General features: G+C 35.3%; 1 pseudogene; it reads left to right on the top strand.

Annotated features, from left to right (window-relative positions):
• Nucleotides 1-1,669: 1,669 nt before the first annotated feature.
• LOC120632188 lies at nt 1,670-11,218 on the top strand (annotated as a pseudogene).
• The last annotated feature ends 12,703 nt before the right edge of the window (nt 11,219-23,921 follow it).

The following is a 23,921-nucleotide window of genomic DNA, read 5'->3' as shown; positions in this document are numbered from 1 at the left end:
CAATCGATTAATTCTTGATAGGTCTATTATGGAGCCGCAATAAATTCGGAACAAAATGGCGCATAATTTGAACGAATAGCAATAAAATCAGCATAAAATTGTGGTTGGAATTATGAATGAATTAGAATATAAAGAGTAATGACGATTTCGGAGCAATTATGCGACGTTTTGGAGTTTTTATCGCCCCATTGGGGAAAGTTAATTGTGGATGGAGTGTTTGAGATCGAAAGTTAGTTTTAATATACTTGTTAGATTTCAGTGCCTTTAAGGTATAATAACGATAGCCATGTAGAGGTCTGTTAAAGATGGTAGCGGCATAACCTGTTGAGGGTATCGCTAGATAGATGCTAGACTCAATACCTCTTATAATTTTTGTTGTATTAATATTCGATGGAACCCCTGATAGACGCACAAGGCAACCCATCGCCTAAATACAACTACACTTCGTAGGAAGGAACACCTCCTGCAAAATGCCGCCCTGTGTCCATCAACCTTACACTGGCAACCACCTCAGGCAGCAATGCTGCGTGACGGGGGAAAAAAGGTCAAGGCCAAGATCTATCTCAAAAACTTCTACCACTATCAGACCACCAGTGTCATCTATGGGGACTATTTAAATGAACATATTTTTGACTTTGACTTTGTTTGATATCGGTCCCTGTTCACTGCGTACTTTTATTTTCCTCTGTAATAACTTGCAAGCATCAAGGGCATCTTTGCATTAAGGAATAACGCTCTTTATTGCAAAGATGGTAGCGAGCTAACCTGTTAGGGAGTATGGAGTCATACCCCTAATCGGTTTTTTCGGACATCGCACCAGAACACTAATCGCTTAGCGGTACGTCTTTGTCTGTAGGTAACTAGCCACGGACAAGGCCTCCCACTAGACCTTGAATGTTATGCACTACATGTTATGTTTAAGAATACCTGTAATAGGTATTCTTAAACAATACAAAAGTTTATTTCTGTGCGTAATTCATTATTAGCCTAAAACAGTCTACTGCTGGACAAAATCCTGGGTGGACGGGGTGGTGACAGCTGTATTCTGATCTGCCGTCACGACACAGCAGTACGTGCACAGAAAAGAAATCTTGTGATAATAATTAATATCAAGGGAACCTAGAGTAGACAACTGTTATCAAAATGATAATTAATTATCATCATCGTAAAGGTCGACTCAAATTGGATGGTTTAAATAATAGAATAAACATTCTATATGATAGAAATTATTTTTGGTTTCAAGTTGTATTGGTGGATTACTACTAATATTTCAGTTACGCATTCACGTTAACTCCTACGCAGAAAAAAAAACGCGAAACAACGAGAAAACAGTTCAGAATAATACTCTATCATAGCGATTGGTTTCGTCTACATTTTTAAACAAAACAACCGATACTTAACCAGTTTTATAAGCTCAAGACTAAATGTTATGAAGTTATGCGCTTAACGAAACTAACATACTAAAGTTCCTATTTTTATCGAAAATTCGCACTGTACTTATATAATAATTCAATTTACTATCAGGGCTAACGAAAATTCAAATAACGTTATCGAAATATTATTTTGATTAGATTGGCCAATATTCATTAAATTAAAAGATTGCATCGTTATTGTAATAATAAACGCGTGTTTGGTTAATGGAATTTCAATACAAATACTTTAATTTATAATGAATTTTAGTGTAATATTTTCTGTTTTAATTATCACTGCTGCAGCTGTTGCGGAAAAGATAAGCTATAAAGGTTTTAGCGTTTATAAACTCACGCCTAAAACAAATGATGATGTGTTAATATTAAACCATGTGCGGACAGAAGGGGTAGGAGAATTTTGGGATGATCAATTTTATATCAACTATGGAGTCAGGATCATGGTGCCGAAGGACAATAGAAAAAGGTTTTATGATCTTATTAAAAAATCTAGCATGGAACCGGAAGAAGCAATAAAAGATCTACAAGGGTAAGTGGGCAAGACTTTACTAAGTAAAAGTTTATAGTTTTTGATTTGATAAATAGTATTTCGTGCAAAATGCTGTGTTTTCGTTTCTATTTACTAACGTATTTCTTTATTTTAGGGTGATAGATGAACATCTGACACCTGGTACACGAAATGTAGTATCAAATGAGTCTTTCCTTGGTATGAACTGGAACCAGTATCACGATCTTGGTCAAATTAACAAATGGCTCGATGAGATTGTCAAAACGTACCCCTCAATCGTTACCTCAGTTGTTATGGGCAAGTCCTTTGAAAATAGAGATATTAAAGGAATTATCATAAGGTACAGACCTAGAATAAATGGTACCGCTCCTTTTATTGGTATGTTAGAAGGCACGCTTCATGCTAGAGAATGGATCACTACAGCAACTATTACATGGATTATCAAAGAGTTCCTAACAAGCAGGAACCAAGATGTTAGAGCGCTGGCTGAGAACATTGAATGGCATATCTTTCCGGTGGTAAATCCTGATGGATATGTTTACACATTTACAACGGTAACTAAGAAAATAAATTATGTTGCACTTGAGGCCATTTATATACTAAATACCCAAGCCACTCAACTAACACAATCATTTTCACGGATTTCAGAATAGAATGTGGAGGAAAAATAGAAGTACTAATAATTTTACCTCCTGTGAAACCTCAGGTGTTAGCGATGACATGAGCAACGGGGTTGATCTAAATAGAAATTTTGATTTTGTTTGGATGTGTAAGTATTTAGTTTTTCATATAATTCCATATTTTTATATCGGCGCTCTATTATATATTAAAGATTCGGCTTTCCTTTCGTGGAAACCGAGTTTAAGCCCCAGCATGCACCACTTACTTTTTGGTATTGTGTGCTATTTAAATTTAAGCAATTTATATATAAAATAAATATAAGTTAGCCCTTGACTGCAATCTCACCTGGTGGTGCAGTCTAAGATGGTAGCGAGTATATGTTAGGGAGTATGGTAGTCATACCCCTAATCGGTTTCTACGCGACATCGCACCGAAACACTAAATCGCTTAGCGGCACGTCTTTATCTGTAGGATGGTAACTAGCCAGGGCCAATGCCTATTCTAATTTGCCCCTGCCGTGAATTGAAACCGTGACCTCCTAATTAAATTCCCAGCGCTCACCGTTGCTCCAGGAAGGTTGTCTTGCTTTAAACGGTGAAGAATATCATCGTAATATCATCTACATTTTAGAATCAGCATGCTTGGTAAAAAGGTACAGAAGTGATTTTTTTTAAATATGCGGAAATATTGTACCTTTCAATACCCGTTACCGAAATAAAATATTCTACCCGCGATGTAACACAGCACTCGGTTCTAAAAGTTGTTATCATAATATGATTTTGATTTACAACAAATTGCCTATGGCTATTAAAGATTTGCCATTTTTGAAATTCAAGGCAAAATTACGTGACTGGTTGGTTGATAAATGCTATTACTCGGTAAAAGAGTTCTTGGATAATAAAATATAATTATTAGTTTAGTTATTTTTTACTTGACATTCCATGTTTATTGTTCCATACAGTAAAATTAATGAAATTTTATTATATTCAGCCGATTATTTTGATTTTATTTATTTTGATGTTTTATTAATTATTACATAAATGAATTTGTTTAAATTAAGATTTGCATGTCATATATTATGACTAAACATGTATACCTACAATGTTTTATGCAAATAAAAGGATTTGATTTGATTTGATTTGTGAGGAAACCTGCATGCCTTGGAGTTATCCATATCGTTCTCTAGGGCGTTGAATTATTGTTAGTAAATCTTTCTGTTACAGCCGCTGGTGCATCAAATAATCCTTGCACCAATTCATTTGCTGGTCCAGTGCCATTTTCTGAACCTGAATCTAGGGCAATAGCAAATTATGTTATTAGCTTGAATGTTCAAGGAAAAATGATCTATTACTTTGGCTTCCACTCTTACACGCAGTTGATCGCCATCCCGTTCAGTCATGTAACAGGACAAGATGTTTTATTGGCAAAGAACTATGCTGATATGGTTCGTAATCTACTACTACTTTACTTATTCATCAGTTCCATTTGTTTGTCTCTAAAATAGTTCAATTGAGTAATTTCTTTGTTGCAGTTCGAAATATCAATAAGAGGGGCAGAGAAACTTGAACAGAGATTTGGAACCAAATATAGAGTTGGAGTTTCGGCGGATATTATGTGTAAGTTATTGTTTAGTTGTGTATTATGTATGATGCAATGTTATTTATTGACGAATTACAATCATAATATAAGATTTTTATGAATTTGACGGCGCCGGCAAGAAACAACACGTGCACCGCTCTCGCGACCTGGCGCATTGTTCATTATCCCCACTCACCTACTACACAAGTCGTTATGATCCGTATATAAAGACCGAAACTACAGTGGCGAGGCGGTCTTGGCTCTGGCGTAGCACGGTGCACATGATGTACCCTGCTAGTAGCTTATCCTAGACCCTTAGGATAATTAATTTGTGGAAAACGAATTAATTATCATTCCCAACTATAAATTAGAATTAGTAGCCACAATTTATAGTTGATAACCATCTCGCATAATTACTATCTTGATTGAAGTAGTGGTTAGTTATTATTAACTAAGTGATTATAACTTCACTTCATTTCATAGAATTACAAAGACTATTTTACTGACTTATCCGCTTCTTTCATTTATTATGTCTGACCCCCCTGCCGACAAATTCTTAATTTTTCATTCGTTCATAATTCCACTACTTATCTCAATCTTAGGTCTGCCCACTTAAGCAAGTAAAGCCCCAGTGCTTTCATGTTATAAGTTTGGAAAAATCCAGAACGATAAGACTTTATGTCTCTTCACTATAATATCAAGATAATTTTGGCAAAAAAGCAACAGGTTAGGTTAGATTAAGCCTCGTTTTCAGGCCTAAGCATTTTTCTTATGTAAGTTAGAAAAAAATATTTAAAAAGTATTGCATAAATAATTCCTGCTAATCAAAGAAGCTTATCTATAAATAATTATTACTAATAAGTAACATCACACGTTTTTTGGAGCTAATGTTTGTATTGTGCATCACAAATTGGATCTTTTGCAGACCCAATGAGCGGCACGAGCTTCGATTGGGTGAAGCACACTACTAACATTCCGGTTAGCCTTCTAATAGAGCTGAGAGACCTCGGGCGGTACGGCTTCCTGCTTCCGGCGGAGGAGATAATACCTAACAATTTAGAAATCATGGATGCATTATTGGAGATGGATAGGACTACGCGTCGACTTGGATACTACGAAAATTAATTCTCTTGTATGTGTTCTTGTTGTTTTTTTGTGTGTTCTTATGTTTAATTTATTTGGTCAAAAATAATGTATAATAAACTTGTTAAACTGTTAAAAGTTACCCTTCGACCCCATTTATCCCCTGTACGAATACATTTTATGTAATATCTTTTCTGAATGACCTAGGGCGCAAATAACGAACTCACGCCCAAAATTCCATATTTATCAGTATAATAAAATGTCTGTTACTCAGTCAACGTCGAACTACTATTAAGCAGAATCATATCATTTTATGCATGGTTTTATTTTACATGACAGGTTGTTAATATTAGAGAGGCTCAAATTAAGTAAGAGTTAATCATTTTTCGATAATTCTTGATAATCTTGATACCTCTGCCAAAATAATTCATGAATAAAATATTATAATCGTAATTTTTTTATCAACCAAAAATTGTATGTCTAAAGAAAAAAAAACTATAAAAAAATTAATGTTAGCATGCCTGTAAATAGATCTTTATATTTTGATCGAAAAATAATTGTATTTCTTAAAAATGGAACCAATTAAAAATATTATATATACAAAAGTTAACATTTGCATACCTGTAAATAGTTAAAAAAACCGTCAACACCAAAGTATAGTTTTTTACTGTATCAATTCAGTCTATAGAAAAAGTGTGAGGAACTGATAAACATTTCGGAAATGAAGTATTCAAAGGACAGCGGCAAAACATTCGCATTCAGTGAAGCTTCGAAAACAGTATCTACCTAAACTTCTAAACCATTATTGCACCTACTTATCGTATAGGTTAATTTTTTTCAAATATTATTTCACTTATTGTATATTAAAGTAACTAGTTTACACATAATATAACTTGTGCGTCTTTAGCTTAAATAATTATATTATAATCATAAATATCTTACTACCAATATCTAGATGGTGTCTTGATAAGGTTTTATAATAATCGCGGTAACATATATCAATGATAAGATCAATTTTTTCTATCAATATATTTTTCGAATTGTGTAGTTTCAATTCCATTAGAACGGTCCTTACATTCAAACACTATGATATATAAAATATCTATTTTAGTGGTTCTTGCTATAGTGTATACTAGTGCTGAATATGTTAGTTATGATAATTATAAAGTTTATAAGTTACAACCCAAAACTGAAGAACAAGTAGAACTACTTAGAAAATTACAGCATACAAAAGGTTACTCATTTTGGACATTGTTCGATTATGTTAAAGTTGATAGAGAAGTTAGAATTATGTTAGAATCAAAAAATGAAAGGGAATTTGAAAATTATATGAAAAGTGTCGGTTTAGATGCAACAAAGACTGTGGAGGATGTGCAAAGGTAAGTTTAAATGTATTAATATTAAAGTGTTTATAAATATTATTATAATTATATTGGAGCATTTAAAAGACGCTCAATTGAAAAGGCGTCAATAACAATACACACTTTCGCATTACAGTGTTTATTAATATTATTATTATTATTTTACTGGAGTATTAAAAACTGTATATTTAAGTTTAATAGATGCTCAATTGAAAAGGCCACAAAATGTTGGTCGAAATATATTGGAATATGACTGGACGTACTATCCGAACTTGGAAGAAGTTGAAGAATGGATGAATAAAACTGCAGAAAGACACCCAAATGTGGTTACACTCCTTGACATAGGAAGAAGTATTGAAGGCAGACCAATTAGAGGAATAAAAATCGATTACAAGAAAAGAGACAAGCCCGTTATGGGTGTTCTTGAAGGAACCTTACATGCTAGGGAATGGATTACAACAGTAACTCTTACTTGGCTTGCCAATGAATTTCTTAACAGCAAAGATGAAAATGTTAGGTTCCTCGCAGAAAATATTGTATGGCACATTTTCCCTGTAACGAACCCAGATGGCTTCGTCTACACCTTTACTGATGTAAGTGTAACTTTGTTGGTTTTATTGAATAAGAAATGAAATAAAATTATTTAATAGGCTAGCATGTGATATTCACGAATAAAATAATATAATCGTAATTTTTTTATCAATCAAACAATTGTATTTCTTAGTCATAAAAAAAAACATGCAAAAGAACTGGTGCTACATTTTACTTTTGGAACATCATTCAAACTGAAATCATTCAAACTCATCATTGAAACTGTGGAGGAAAACACCGTAAGGAAACCTGCATGCCTGAGAGTTCTCCATAATGTTCTCAAGGGCACGTGAAGTCCACGAATTCCCATAGGGCCAGCGTGGTAGACTTAGGCCTTTATTATTTAATACGGGGGGCAAATCTCTTGGTTAAATACCCTGCTTCCTGGAAAGCTTGGGTTATGTGGGATTCTTACCTACTAAAACCCTCTCGGTGGCCATCCTCGGCACAAATTGGGAGACCCCGGGAAGGAACACACCGGTGCCTCCCTTGAGCAACGCCCAAAAGGAACATCCCGAGAAAAACAGTCCCCCGACCTCATGTGCCTTGATGGTAAGCACGGCAACATGTGCCACAACAAGTTGCCATACTCCCGGGGATAGAAGGAGGTAAAAAAGATTGAGCAGCCAGATCCCCTATTCTGTCTGCTCTCGAACCCAAGGGTGGACTACGGCCTAGACCCTTCTCATTGTGGGAGGAGACCCGTGCCCTGTAATAGGCCAGTGAAGGGATCATATGATGATGATGATGTTAAGCATTGCCCATGCACATTATTCATAAAGTAGCGATTAAAGTATATAACTTAAAAATGGAATTGCACTGCAAGTTTATTTTTGCTTCTAATGTTCCAATTTCATAAATAACGTTTTGTTTTGTTCATAGGACAGGATGTGGAGAAAAAACCGTAATCCTTCCAATTTTACATCTTGTGTCGCATCCAACGTTCGCGATGACTTGAGCAATGGCGTTGATCTCAACAGAAACTTCGGTTTCTTATGGATGAGTGAGCTATATTATTTTATTTTTTATATATCAGCTGACATTGTTACTGGCTTCCTTACTATATTATTAACTGCCTTCCTTTTTGTTATATACTACGACAATACACGCATCGCCATCTTGCCCCAAAGTAAGCGTAGCTTGTGTTATGGGTATTAAGAAGACTGATTTATATTTTGTGAATAATATAGCAAAAACAGCTAGTACTACTATAAAAAGCTCTACTTCTATTATCTAAGTAGGTTAAGTTTATGAGATTTAGATTTATGAGCGAAGACCCACCTCGCTGCTCTAATACGGGTTCATGAACTTTGACGAATTAAATTACAAGTAAGTGACAATATAATGTCGGGACTGATATCTTAATCTGCACTGAAAATTCTTTAACAGGTAAAATAGAGTAAATTAAAATTTTGTTCCAACCTGGGATTCGAACCCAGGGACACGTGTCCCTGGGATTTGAACCCAGGGACACGTGTCCCTGGGTTCCGAAGTTGAACATGCTATTAGACGAATACTACGACTGACTACTATGGCGGCCGATAGGTGCAGTGAGCAGGGACCCTGCTTTCTGAGTCAAGGCTGTGGGTTCGATATCCAAAGCTGGAAAATGTTTGTAGGAGGAAAATTTTTGTGTGGTGAACATGAATATGTTTTATAGTCTGGGTGTTTATCTGTATATTATAAGTATTTATGTGTATTATATTCATAAAAAATATTCATCAGCTATCTCAGTACCCATAACACATGCTACGCTTACTTTGGGGCTAAATGGCGATGGGTGTATTGTCGTAGTATATTTATTTAGTATATATTAAAGTAACTTTTCTATAACTACAATAACACCAAAATTAAATTTTTGTTTAAACTGTTTTAATCGTTTACTTATTTTTTTTATGTTTCCTTGGTTTTAATGGAATCATTTGAAATACAATTTACAGCCGTACAGTCACTTATCTGTCTTAAATAAAAGTGCTATCAAATTTGTTATCCACATGTTGATTTTATGACCTGATTAAGTAAATTATACGTTAAATATGTTAATTTAAAATATATAAGATGTTGCTCGCGTTTAGTTTGTGTTTTAAAAAATCCCTCAGGAATCTATTGTGTTGCTGGGATAAAATATTTCAATAATACAAAATTTAAGCAGTTACGCCACCTTACGTAAATTGATCAACATTTTAACATATGCGCTAATAATTCTTATTTAATTAATAACCAGTTTTCAAGAAATAATTAAAATTATATTTGATTCACAGCCGATATAAATGAAGTTGTGTTGGTGGGTGTTTTTATATAAATAAGGGTGCATTTTAGACACACTTCGGTCTTGTATGAGACTCAAACGATGCAAAGATACCTCCGGTACGACTAGGAGATAAAAAATATACCTACCTGCCAAAGCACGGCAACAGGCAAAAGGTTTAGGAGAGTTGATAAAGCTGTAAGAGAGGATAAAATTGAATCCTTCACCCGTGGAGAACAAATTCTAATGCCCACGCTATCCGTGCTGGTATCTTAGTCGGTATAACATTATCATAATTTCCTTTTTTGTATTACAGCTGTAGGAGCATCTCAAAACCCTTGCGCTCAAACATTTGCTGGCCAGACCGCATTCTCTGAACCCGAATCAAGAGCTTTAGCCAACTATGTTCTGGATTTAAAAAACCAAGGCGAGCTATTGTACTACATGGCCTTCCATTCCTACTCTCAAATGATTCTTGTTCCGTACAGTCATACTGCCGGAGCCAACGTACTTGAAGTTCCGAATTATGCTGATCTGGTAACTAAATGTACCTCTTTAACTTTTTTTAACAACAAGTAATGGTAGCGGGTATGGTAGTTATATTAATCCCCAGTCGCGTGCATAGAGGGTATGCACAGGGTATGCAGATCATATAAAATGAATAAAATCTTCAGTACTATACTCCAATGCTATAAATGCTTAAAGGTAGACTTCTTATAACTCTTACAATGCCTATCCTTAAGTTTTTTATAACTCCGACTGGAGATTTTCTTCATTTTATATCATCTGCATACCCTTAGTTGTTTCTAAGTTCATGTTTCTAAGACGTTTTAGATTTAATTTAGTTTTATTTTTTTACATATGCTATTTTAGGTTATTTTTGTGTATGTATAAAATATATTATAATATATAAAAAATTTACAAAATAATGTATGATAATACTTCATGATTTCAGTTTGAAATTGCAATCAAAGGAGCTGAAAAGTTAACAGCAGTGCATAATATACCATATCAAGTCGGAACTTCAGCTGACATATTATGTAAGTTAAATTTTTCTTTTATTTCGTGCTCTAATGTTGCTTAATATAAATAAGAATGGTCAGAAGCACAATTTAAAGAAGAACAATTTAAAAAAGGCAAGACATAACAAAATATAGCTGGAATTGGAAGAAAAGCTCGCACAAGCGTCGCATCGAGTCAACCGACACGATATTCGTTTTTTTCTGTTATAATAAATAATAATAATAAATAAATATACTACGACAATACACACATCGCCATCTAGCCCCAAAGTAAGCGTAGCTTGTGTTATGGGTACTAAGATGACTGATAAATATTTTTATGAATAAATACTTATAATATACAGATAAACACCCAGACACTGGAAAACACTTATGTTCATCACACAAACATTTTCAGTTGTGGGAATCGAACCCACGGCCTTGGACTCAGAAAGCAGGGTCGCTGCCCACTGCGCCAGTCGGCCGTCAAAATGTTCTCTGTACCTATATTTATTCATTTATTTTCAGATGAAGTTTCTGGATCTGGTTTCGATTGGGTTAAGGGCGAGGCTAAAGTGCCAATTGTCCATTTATTTGAGCTGAGAGATCTTGGACAATACGGCTTTCTCCTACCCCCAGAGCAGATCATTCCCAACAACGAGGAGGTGATGGCGGCTATACTAGAAATGGATAGAGTAACCCGGAAAATTGGTTATTACTCTCCAGTCTCAGACAGCGGATATACTCTTAAAATCAATGCTTTACTATTAATTGCAGCTGTTATGTTTGGTTTTGTTTAAGAAAGATTAAAAATTTTAAAAATCTGGTCCTGATTTTTATTGTTTCAAATTAAAATTCAAAATTTCTTTATTCATGTAGACCTTCGGTTCGCCAACTTAAACCTAAAGCTACGAGGGTTCCAAACGCGCCCTGGTCTGAGAAGAAGCCCACAACAAACTAAGCACCCGGCTTAGTTTGTTGTGGGCTTCTTCTCAACGTGCGTAGAGGGTGTATTGCCGAGGATCTGTTTGGTGTGGAGTATAAGGATTGAAGAAATTATAAATTACACCACACAGATTCTCCTGCTTTTCGCGGAGTATAGCAAATTAAGCTTAATTTTGATAATTTATAATATGTGTTTAATTTTGCCTAAACGTTGTGTAGATCTGAATGTGGTTGGCAGATAGAGGACAGAACTCCTCAGCGGACAGCAGCAAGCCCCTCATTCAAGGCTTAGCGATACTGAATAGGTTCTTTAAATTTTTTTAGACTCACAACTAAATTTAATGCATGAAATCAAAAAATTGAAAATCATACGCAGACGAAGTCGCGGGCAACAGCTAGTTAAAATATAACTTGCTGCAACGGTGAAAGAAAGTATCATAAGGAAACTTGCACGCCTGAGAGGTCTCCAGAATGCTCTCAAAGGTGTGTAGGGTCCCAAAATCCACACTGGGTCAGCGTGGTGGACTACAGCCTTAACCCCTTCTCATTGTGGTAGGAGACCCGTGCCCTATAGTGGGCCGGTAATGGGTTGATATGATGATCCATATTGTTCTTTTGCAGTGATATTCTCATATTCGGTTAAAATTATTAAATTTATGGGCGATTGTTTAACCTGTAAATCTATAAATATAAAAGAGAAAGTGTGTGGGTTTGTTCCGTATAGGCTCCGAAACGGCTGAACCGATTTCAATAAAACTTTCAGGGAATCTCCGGATTGACCTGGCGAGTAATCCTGTAAAGTTTGGTGACGATCGGAGCACTCCTATTTTTGAACTGTCAAACTGTCAAATACAGCTTTTATTTACTATGATGATATTTCTATTGTTGGGTGTACATGGGTTGGGTGTAGATAATGATCTTCACCCGCTCGAGAAGAGAATAGAAGAGAATGAATACGAAGAGAAATAAATGATTTAATATATTATGAGATTAAGTCTCAACAAAAATTTAATGATGAAAGTTTATTGTTTAAATAAAATAAAGCAAAGTCTAGGCCGGTGATGCGGGCTGGGTACGCTAGTATAGTATAAAACCAAAAATAACCTTTCATTGACATAGGCAAAGGAGAAATGCTTTGGTTTCGTAAAGGGATATCAAAGCAGCCGCGTATAAACAACAGCTCGTAACTGATACACCGTTGAGATAATCACCATTCTTTTCAGCTTGCTTATTTACCACATATTTAAAAGCTGAATCTCAGTTTAACAATGGGTATACTATCATTTAACAATCATACAGTAGTTACCGTGGTGATTACCAACGGCGTCACTACTTTGAAAATTTAAAACTTTGTGTATTTCATTTACTTTTAATAAAATAATAAAAAAAAAATAAACACACTACGACAATACACACATCACAACCTAGACCCAAAGTAAGCGTAGCTTGTTTTATGGGTACTAAGATGACTGATGAATAATATACATAAATATTTATAAAATACAGATAAACACCTATAAACTGAATAACATTGATGTTCATTGTTCATCACAGACACATTTTCCAGCTGTGGGAATCGAACTTACGGCCTTGAACTCAGAAAGTAGGATCACTGCCCACAGCGCCAACTTTAGCCGTGACATCTTTTTCACTATGAGTTAGCTCTTGACTGCAATTTCGCCTGCTGGTAAGTGATGATGCAGTCTAAGATGATAACGGGCTAACCTTTTTGGGATATGGCAGTTATATTAAATTAATACCCCTTATCGGACTCTACAAGACATTGTTCCGGAACGCTAAACCTAAATTATAAATTCCCGGGAACCCGGGAACACCCACTTGAATCCACAGCGCTGCAGGTCAAAAATGACCTGTTATGGGATATGGCACTTCAATAAAATACAGTACTTTCTTTTACTTTCATATCACAGAGTTTGTAGGAATTGTTATGAACGATAACCTTTACAAAAGTATGTTTTAGTTCTTAAAATATTGGTTTATTTGAGAAATGGCAAATAAGTGTTACCGCTGCATGCAAGGAGTAGAAAACTCATCTTCTTCTAAACATTTTTCTTCAGAGTGGAGAAACATATCTTTAGTTCTGATCGAATTATTATATATAATAAACAAAACCACCGTAAATATATAAGTTATTGTACCAAAATATTAACACAGGCAACACTATGCCGAGGCTGTAAACTTAGTAGTGACGGTGGTTCTTTTGGCGCCGCATATTTTTTGGTATTATGGCTATAAATCGAGTCTTAAATGCGAATTTATGACATTTAAGTGAACACATAAAAAACCAACGCTGACGAGCGAACGCCAACTTACACTGCTCAAAAAGATTTTAAGCAGTGTAAGTTTATTTATTTATATTCTTATTGTAGCACTTATCGTGACTTATTGTAGTACTTATACCTAAAAAACTTAATATCCTTATACTATATCCTATGCTATTACCCATTCCCGTAACAAATAACACACATTGCGATTCTTGTGAATACACTCAAAGCGCAACAATACAAATCACATTGATCTGCTATGACATTGGGTTCAAGTCGGCGTTAACGATCTGTATGATCGGTAAACTGCGTTCGTACTGTAGGTAAGTTAACTTGAAATGGCCTATAAATCTATTCTGTTAACAGTACGAGATCGGTATCCGTAGTGCGGAGAAGTTAAAACAGAAATCAGGGACGGAATACCGAATATAGGGTTGCTTCAGCAGATACCTATATTGGTTGAGTACGCCCCAAATCTTATAAAAATGTAAATTTTGATAACATTAAGATTTTTAACTAGCTCAACGAGTCGCGAAGCTTAAGTGGCAATGGGCCGGGCACATAGTTCGGAGAAAGGATGGACGTTGGGGTCCCAAGGTGCTGGAATGGCAGCCCCGTACTGGTAAGCGCAGCGTTGGTCGACCCCCAACGAGGTGGACAGACGACATTAAGCGCGTCGCAGGTAGCCGTTGGATCCAAGCGGCTCAGAATCGTGGAACTTGGAACTCCCTACAAAAGACCTATGTCCAGCAGTGGACGTCTATCGGTTGATGTGATGATGATGAAGATTTTTATGGTTTTGGGAGAAAAGACAGAGAAAATACAGAAATTATAAATTCGCTATTTGCTCCTGCCGGGGATCGCCTGCCTTAAAACGCACACAATTTAGAAAGGTAAAGGTGCTGGGATTCGAACTCGCCCCTCCGAAATTGAAGTCGAAGTCCTACGCACTGGACTATCGGCTATAAGCAAGTCCAATTTAAACACATTAGAAGAAAAGTTCGAGCTGAATAAATAGTCCTTTGAAGACATTAGTATACCAGGGTACAATAAATAACCGGTACGACAGCAAGCATTCCTGAAGAGAGGATATTTCAAGTAATTAACGAAAGTGATTTAGTACGAGATGATGGTTAACAACTCCCACGGGGTTTTAAATCTGTTAGAGAATTAATGAATACTAACAGTTTAGCTGAAAATACTCGTACTTCAAACAACTTGCATGGTACGGTGAAATAATTTGAAAGCGTACTCATTGACTTTTTAACAATCGACTTACTGTTTTGAATAACTTACGAAAAATAGTGACACTATCTCCGTATTGTTCTAACGTTCGGTTTTATTCTATTCGGAAACACGACGTCGTCGTCGTCTATTAATAAGCATGTATATACTTACATATTTATTGTATGTTAAATTATTTAAATATATTTGTGTTGTTATTATATATATTAGTTTTATATTTGTAAATTATACTATGTACTTGCGATCTATTTTAGTTGCATTCGCATGCATGTTTTTTTTTTAAATTTTAGCATCAGCAGTCCATTCTCCTCTTCTTTTTTCCTAATACAAAGGTTGCCTTGCAGATATCGCTATTAAGCGATAAGGCCGCCTCTTGTATTCTGCTTCTTTCTTTAAGTTTCTGTTTTTATTATTTTATCTTAATGTTGTGGTATACAAATAAAGAGTTAAATAAATAAAATTTATTTAAATATCACAAATAAATACATAATATCATGAATACAGATGTACTTACATTTACTTTTTTTGAAAACTAAAACGTTGACTATAGTGTGTCGGTTTTTTATCGACGGTGTGTGCGCGCGTGCATCGTAAAAATTTACCATCATAATTTTTCCCTAACGCGCCAAAAGAAGTATAATTTCAATAAATGAAGAAAAAAGCGCGTTCACTCTTCAGCTATATAATGGTATGGTAGCGGTGGTAGTGGTGTGTTAGAGTGGTTAGAACCCAGTGGTTAGAACTTCGGCTTTACTTTCGGGGGCCGAGTTCTACCCAAGTTCAGTCCTAGCACGCTGTAACCTTTTTAAGTTATGTGCGTTGTATGTAATTAAAATACATATCACTTGCTACAACGGTAAAAGAAAATATCGTGAGGAAACCTGCATACCTGAGGGTTCTTCATGATATTCTCGAAGGCGTGAGTCAACCCGCACTGGGACAGCGTGGTGGGCCACCCTTGTCATTGTGGGAAGAGACACGTGCCCTGTAATGGGCCGGTAATGGGTTGTTATGATGATGATAATTGAAAAGCTGCAAATGCCATTTCGGTTGTATTCCAAAAATAATTGAAGTTTTGTATTTCTGAGAAAACTGGGAGAAATATATTTTTTTACTTATTTTGATCCAGTAAAGTAGTATGAAAATACATTGTTTTATGGAAAGTACTTTTTTATTTTCTATTTTTAGGACATTTTTTTTTTATTAATTAGCATTCTAAAATATTTTAAAAATCCGAAAAATAGGCGTCGTTTTGCACTCTTTAGCTCATTATAACTTAATTTTCTTTTGCTTCACCTAACAAACAAAATAACTACTTCTTACTGAGATCTTAGAAACTAGTTTGCGTTACTCATAACTAAACCCTACCTTAACTTAACTTGCTTAATATAGCGGCAGAAATAACTGCCCCATAACGCCCCGGATGATATGAGTGTCTAATAAATTACACCAGCCCCTGACAAGGTGACGCGTGACTGAAATCAGACGTCAGGGCTCGCTCACAAATCATAACCAGCACCTATATAGAACAGCAAAAGGAATGAAGTAACCTTTCTCATATATTTTTTTATTCTTGCGGAAAGTCAGCTTTGTATTATGTGATGTGCTTGTAGAAGCACAGCGGAAAAAAAAGTGATTTATTTTTAACTAGCTACTGCCCGCGACTTCGTCTGCGTTTGATTTTGTTATTTGATGTGGCATTCAATTTAGTTGTAGTTCTAAATAAATTTAAAGAATTCGGTATCGCTAAGCCTTAAATGAGGGGTTTGCTGCTGTCCGCTGAATAGTTCTGTCCTCTATCTCCAACCACATTCATCAGATCTTCACAAAGTTTGGGCAAAATTAAACACATATTATAACCTCTATAGTACACAAATAATTATTTGAATCGGTTATAATTTGTCGGAGTTATGGTGTAAAATCTAAAAAAACACTTTTATTCCCTCTCCCAGAAGAACCGAGCTTAATGTCGGTTATCCTATATTACTTCTAACACTTCCAAGAATATGTTTACAAAAGTTTCATGAGGATCGGTTAAGTAGTTTTTGCGTGAAAGCGTAACAAACAAACTTACATTGACATTTATAATATTAGTAGGGATTAATGTGACTTTTTTATATTTTTATCTATTTACGTAAAGTTGCTTAGAAGTATTTCTGATATTATTACAGATCAACTGTTTCCCACGTTCTTCGCCCACGTTTTTTACATATCTCTTGGGAACTGTTTGACTCCTGGAATAAAAAGTAGCTTATGTTATTCTCCGTCCTTTCAACTAACTCTATGCCAAAAATAAAATTGATTGGTTGCTTAGTAAGGGCGTGAAGGACGTAAAATTAAACAAACAAACACATAACTTAACTTTCCAGACTTTACGATTGACGTCAATTTGGAAAAATAAAATGTTAATAAAACTAAAAAGTACTTTCCTTAGCGTAGCTACTATAAAAAAATAAAAAAAAATGTTTTTGAAAGACTTTGTGCAGCTGTGTGTGCATGAAGGTCTCTAAACTCAGCCATCCCATTGTTGGGGTAGTTTTATTCTTCTTAATACTTCGTTAAAATTTATTTTTTATTACGGTTTTACTAGTTTCATAATGAGGATGTTTTACTTTTAGCGCCCATGTGTTTACCTAACAAGTACCTACCTAACTATTTTAACTAGGTAGCTAGGTTAGGGCACTGCGTACAGATTTCTTAACTTCTAAGTGCGCCCCTGGCTTAATAAGGTTGGCAACCCCTGGACTATGGATAACAAAACAGGTAACAACTGAAAATTGCCTGACGACTCTACGGATTTTCATAGTCGTAGCGTTTTCAATTTATATGATAATATTCCGTAATGATCTTCCTTTTATTGTTTTTTTTTGTAATCTAGCGTAAAATTAAACGAGTTCAAGGGTAATATTGGTACGGGTTGACATTATTACCTAAGTTACCCTATTATTTGATGAACTGATTTCTTTATCCCTTTTTAATCCACTATAAGTTAGCTGCCTCGTTGGTCTAATGTTAAGTAAGTTTCACTACCGATCACCGAGTCCTGGATTCGAATCCCGGCTCGGGAAAAAAATAAATAAGGTCTTGACTTGGACCAGTATCTGTTGTCAGTACCATCTGTTATCACTCGGTGTGGTAATAGTCGTTTAAGCCCACCAACGCGCTATGGAGCAGCGTGATGGGTCTATGCTCTAAAAGACGAAGCTTTTACCCAGCATTCAGACGTTAATACGCTGCGGATGATGATGATACGAGTAAGTTTGTTTTTGACTGCAATGTAATATATTTATATAGAAGTTTTCTACTATAGGTCACGCGGGAAAAAGTTTATTAAAACCGAATAAATTCCGGTCAACTCTTTGATGACAAATAATTAGTAAAAATAAGCATCCGTTTTAAATTATATAACTCAAAGCGTTTGGTCATAAAATTTTACTGCTCCAATAAATGACTCTGCCATTTGTTTATCGCTTTTATAATAGTTTGTAACACCGACGGTAGTTTAAAAATAGGTTAAACACGACCAGTTTATTAAAGCTCTGTGTACCTTATAAAGCAGTGGTATAAGAGGTTATGGTATACTGGCCCTCCAGTGTAACAAAGTTCTATGACGGCTTAACAAATACTTAAAGTGGTAGATCAAAATATATTGGTTATTTGGAAGATTTGAGGTTGAAAATATTTAGTTTTGGATTATTAAAGACTTTCTTATGATGTATGGTAGCAATGATAGGTTTAATGTAAAGATTTTAATGAAGCGTGAAAATTCTAAAACTTGATAAAGATCGATAATATAAATTTACAATTTCGAGATATACTTCTATGTGTTAAGGGCCGATTTCACCACCCTCTGACAATAGCCTCGAAGCGTTTATCTACATTTCTGATACGTACCGCTAGGATGTGGAACGCCCTTCCGGCAACTGTGTTTCCTGCCACGTATAATTTAAGTACCTTCAAGGCAAGAGTGAATAGGCTTTTTCTAGGCCAGCGTGCTCCGACATAGACCTCATCGTTGCTTTCTAACGGGCATGATTGTCGTCAAGCGCTGGCTAATCGTTAATAAAAAAAATGTGTTTGTACATATGTACACGCGTTAGAAGTTATACTTCTTTGGCGTAACAAGATAACATTCTTTTCAAAAATGTATCTTTCGCCTTATTCTACGTTTGTAGAAAAGCGACACTAACAATGGAGAAATGGTATTTAATACATTGTAAGGTTTATTATAACGCATTATCTAGTTATGTCATTATCGGATAACCAATATTCACCCAAAATTAAAATTTGAGATTTTAGTACAATTGAACCTATTAAATCACCGGAATGAGCCCGTAGACTTTGACAATAATTAAAAGTGTATATTTACTGTCAAAAAAAAAGGTTTTCTAGAGCTTCTAACTAAAAAGCACCTAACTTTATCCTGTCGGTTCTTTGTAACGGTGTGCGCGCGCATCGTAAAAATTTACTCTCATCATTTTTACCTAACGCGCCAAAAGAAGTATAACTTCAAAAAAAAAACCTTAACCTAAGTTTTACCACATTCTTACTGTATGAAAGTGATAAAGACAATATTTGTGAATAAGCTATCTTAAACCTATGAGAAGGTGGTGATACAGTCCGTTAGAGAACTAACTAAACTAAGAGATTAATGCCCGTAATTACAAACGACGTACAAGGCAATGCCTAAATAAGTAACGATTAATGTTAGGAGATTCCTAGTTATACATCAACCGTTCACCAATAGTTATGTCGTCATATTTGTAGAACGTTGTTTTTCTCTAATATATCTACCCCTTACATATCTACCCCTATCGTATCAACCCCTATAATATCTATCTCTATCATTTTTACCCCTATCATATCAATCCCTATAATATCTATCTCAATCATATCTCCCCTATCATATCAATCCCTATAATATCTATCTCAATCATATCTACCCCTATCATATCAATCCCTATAATATCTATCTCTATAATTTTTACCCCTATCATATCAATCCCTATAATATCTATCTCAATCATATCTACCCCTATCATATCAATACCTATAATATCTATCTCAATCATATCTACTCCTATCATATCAATCCCTATAATATCTATCTCAATCATATCTACCCCTATCATATCAATCCCTATAATATCTATCTCAATCATATCTACCCCTATCATATCAATCCCTATAATATCTATCTCAATCATATCTACCCCTATCATATCAATCCCTATAATATCTATCTCAATCATATCTACCCCTATCATATCAATCCCTGTCACATATATTCCTATCAAAGTTTCAAGAAATAACCTCAGAGTATAATAAAGAAAACAGTTTCGCTCACCGTATTCAGCCACTGTGGTCGATCTCCAAAAATATTTTCTAACTACCCGGGAGATATTACAGTCCACAAGTGTACTCTTTAGTGTTAAGCGATAAGGCCGCCTTTTGTATTCTACTCCAGTTTTTGTGTTTCTCTCTATTTGCTTTATTGTGCTTTATTTTCCTAACTGTGTAGTTGTGTACAAATAAAGAGTTTAAATAAATACTCTCTACTCCCAAACTCTCATAGTCCGATGGGACACCAGCTACGACACGGCCGGAAAGAGTTCAGGACTGACAGTTAAACTTGCTCTTTAAGGCACTGGGCTGAATCACCACCAATTTCCAAAGTCCAGGCTGGTTCTAAAAGTTTTCTTGATAGACAAACCCAAAACTATTCACTGGTCTGACCCGGGGATCGAATTCAGACCTTGTGATCTGCAGTCAAAGATGCTAACCACTAGATCAACAAAGCCTTTTCAAGAGTATATCCTAAAAGATGTTTTCGAGTTTTTATTTAAATACATTTTATACCCAAAAAACCCAACATGTTTCCTCATTAAGCGTAACTTAAAGGTGTTTATCGAACATAATTTATCACGCACCGACAGCCCGGTGAGTGAGCGATCCCCTTTATTTTGATGTGCGCCCATACGTCATTCCCGCCCATTCACATTTCAAACTGTCAACGTAACGCGTTGGACAGGTCGCATAGTGATAAGCGATGGCGTGAAGCGGGTTAATCTATCAACCTGCAAAATTATACGTTGCAGTTTAAAAAAAGTTCCTGTTACAGTCCCCATTTTTGAAGTTATACTCGTACCTCTTTAGGCGCGTTAGGAAAAAAATATGAGAGAAAATTTTTACGATGCGCGCGCACACCGTCACAAAAAAATTACACCCTGAAGTTAGCTATAGCCAACAAACTGAGAACTGTATTAACGATATGAATTTAATGTGAAATAAACTTTATTCAACTAGAAAATGCGTTATAATAAAACTTTCAATGTATTAAATACCTTTTTCTTTTGTTAGTGTAGTTTTTTCTACAAACGTAGAATAAGACAACAGATAAAACTTTTATGGTGTTTCGCCAAAGAAGTATAACTTTTAACGCGTGTACATAAGTACACACAGTTTTTATAATTTATTACATTTGCGCCATTTTTAAGAGAAATGCGTAGTAAAAAACTTATCATTTTCTATCTAAATAATTGATCTTTATGAAAGTGTGAAATTTATAGAAGCAAAAGTATACAATTAACTGTATAAAAAACGAATCTCGACACTAACTGTCATCCTAATGAAAACTCTATCGTCCTACGGATTAGCAAAACATATATTTAATCTACTATTTTCTGCCCTAAACTTCGTCTTCCTACGGGTCCAGAGGCGCGCCGCGAGATAATTTTGTCGTCCCATTATTTCGTCTCTCATAGAAAAAGGCCGTAAAAATGATAATAATTATCTACTTGACTTCAAAATTGCGAAAATGGAAGTAATATTCTTATTATGACCAATTTCTAGTCCACACAATACGAATTTCTTAACAGAAATATTTATATTATACTAACTACGCTATAAAATGTAATCAAAAGTTATATGCTTAATACTTTCTATATATTTCAAGGACAAAAATATTATTTAGTAAAAGATTAAAAAAGCAAGGCTTACAAATTTAATGCTCCAAAAAAAATATTTTAAACTGTCGGTTCCAAATAAAACGTCAACAGTATTAAAATAATACTCAAACGATGGTTTCAAGGCCCCATTTCATATAAACATCGAAAAGAAAGAAAGAAAAAGAAAGAAAAATCGTCTTTATTGTTACATTTGCGTAAAATGTTATATTTGTATCATAAATTGTTAAATAATTAAAAAAAAATGTGTGACAAAAGAGCTAGCTCAGTATAGCTGCATACTAAAGCGCACAGAACTGGTTTTCAGCCAGCCACATCGCTTACCTTGTCACTGTAACCAGATATCTATATTTACTTTGCGCGTAAAACGGTACTGATTAACATTTTTGTGACATTCCCCGATCGTTTGGGGACTACTAAGCGCACTACTAAATGATTTTGTTGAGTTTGTGACTTCCCGTGTACGGCAGCCATTTTTTGTCACAACATTTTCGCCTCACATTGACGTTAATTATCTCATTAAATTAGCGAGAACGTTTGTGGTTTGCACGTGGAGCTCTTTTTGTGTAATATAATATATTTTTAATGATACTCCTTTTTTGGTAACGTTTTAAATTTGTTTAATTAAAGCTTCTTCTTAGACCCCGGCGCGATTGGAACCCTAGTAGCTTTAAATTTAAGTTTACGAATGTAGTTTGTACTAGCTGACCCGCGCAACTTCGTTGCACCGAATCGGTTATTATAGGTTTTAATATCTTAAAAAAACCTACCAGGTCCAGTTTTATTTCCAAACTATGTTATTCGCAGCCGGGCGGCCCGCTGCATTTGGCTTGCTTTTTGCGTTTCTATACCCGTCGCAACTTCTAAGCGAAAGGTGCAATTTGAATAATTTAAAAAGGAATTTGCAAGTATATAATCAAAATTAATAGTTATAAAACTATTTACTTGGATAAGGATTAATATCATGATAGGAATATCAACATATTACAATTATACCAGTGTTTTGAAAGAAACATTATAAAAAAGTAGTTATTGTGACTTAAACATAACAGTTAGACATATAGCCTCGCGGATTTTTTTGTAGATAATCACGTTTTCTTTAAACATGTAGTACATTATATTTATGTATCATCAATCATTTTTGCAGTAAGCTCTAAGTCAGTATTTCAGCAGCTTTGATATTCTCAAAACTGGCTGGGAGTTAGTAAATCGGCGTTGCTTAAAAGAGCACATTACTTCAGGTCTTGGTTATTATTGGAGGCAAAGAAAAGTTCATTGTAATCACCATCACACCAACCCATTACCGCCCCACTACACAGTACGGGTCTACTCCCACAGTGAGAAGGGGTTAAGGCCGTAGTCCACTAAGCCGGCCCAGTGCAGATTAGTGGACTTCAAACGCCTTTGAGAACAATATGGAGAACTCTCAGGCATGCAGTTTTCCTTCACCGTTGCAGCAAGTAATATTGTGATTACTTAAAAAACGCACATTTTTCATTAAAATTTAGCCCTCGACTTCAATCTCACCTGGTGGTAGCGGACTACCTTTGAGGGAGTATGGTAGTCATACCCCTAATCGGTTTCAACGAGAAATCGCTCCGGAACACTTAATCTCTTAGCGGCTCGTCTTTGTCAGTAGGGTGGTAACTAGCCACGGCCAAAGCCTCCCACCATACACGACCAGAGAAAATTCAAAAATTATAAATTCCCTAATTGCGTCTGCCGGGAATCAAACCCGGGACCCCCAACACCGCCAGGGAGGTTGACGAACATAACTTCCTAACCACTAGGCTATTACCGGTACACAACAATATTATTATATAGTTTCAAATATATAGTGCGAATACTTTCCAACTAGTAGCGAGCCAAGCAAAGATTCTGGGCTTACAAATTTCCAATCTAATTGTCACCACAATGGAAGTTCCGAATAGTTCCAGATTAGTTATTTGTTGGCAAATCGTCTGAATGAGCCAAAATCCTCGTCGGTTTTGCGGATATCTACCAATTAGTTTTAGGCATAATTAAATTATTTGAGATTCAAAATTCAAATCTGCTTTAACTAA

Source organism: Pararge aegeria, chromosome 19 (genome assembly GCF_905163445.1).
Source record: "Pararge aegeria chromosome 19, ilParAegt1.1, whole genome shotgun sequence".
Classification (NCBI taxonomy): domain Eukaryota; kingdom Metazoa; phylum Arthropoda; class Insecta; order Lepidoptera; family Nymphalidae; genus Pararge; species Pararge aegeria.
Note: the sequence above shows the minus strand (reverse complement) of the source record. Positions and strands in the feature narration are given on the sequence as shown.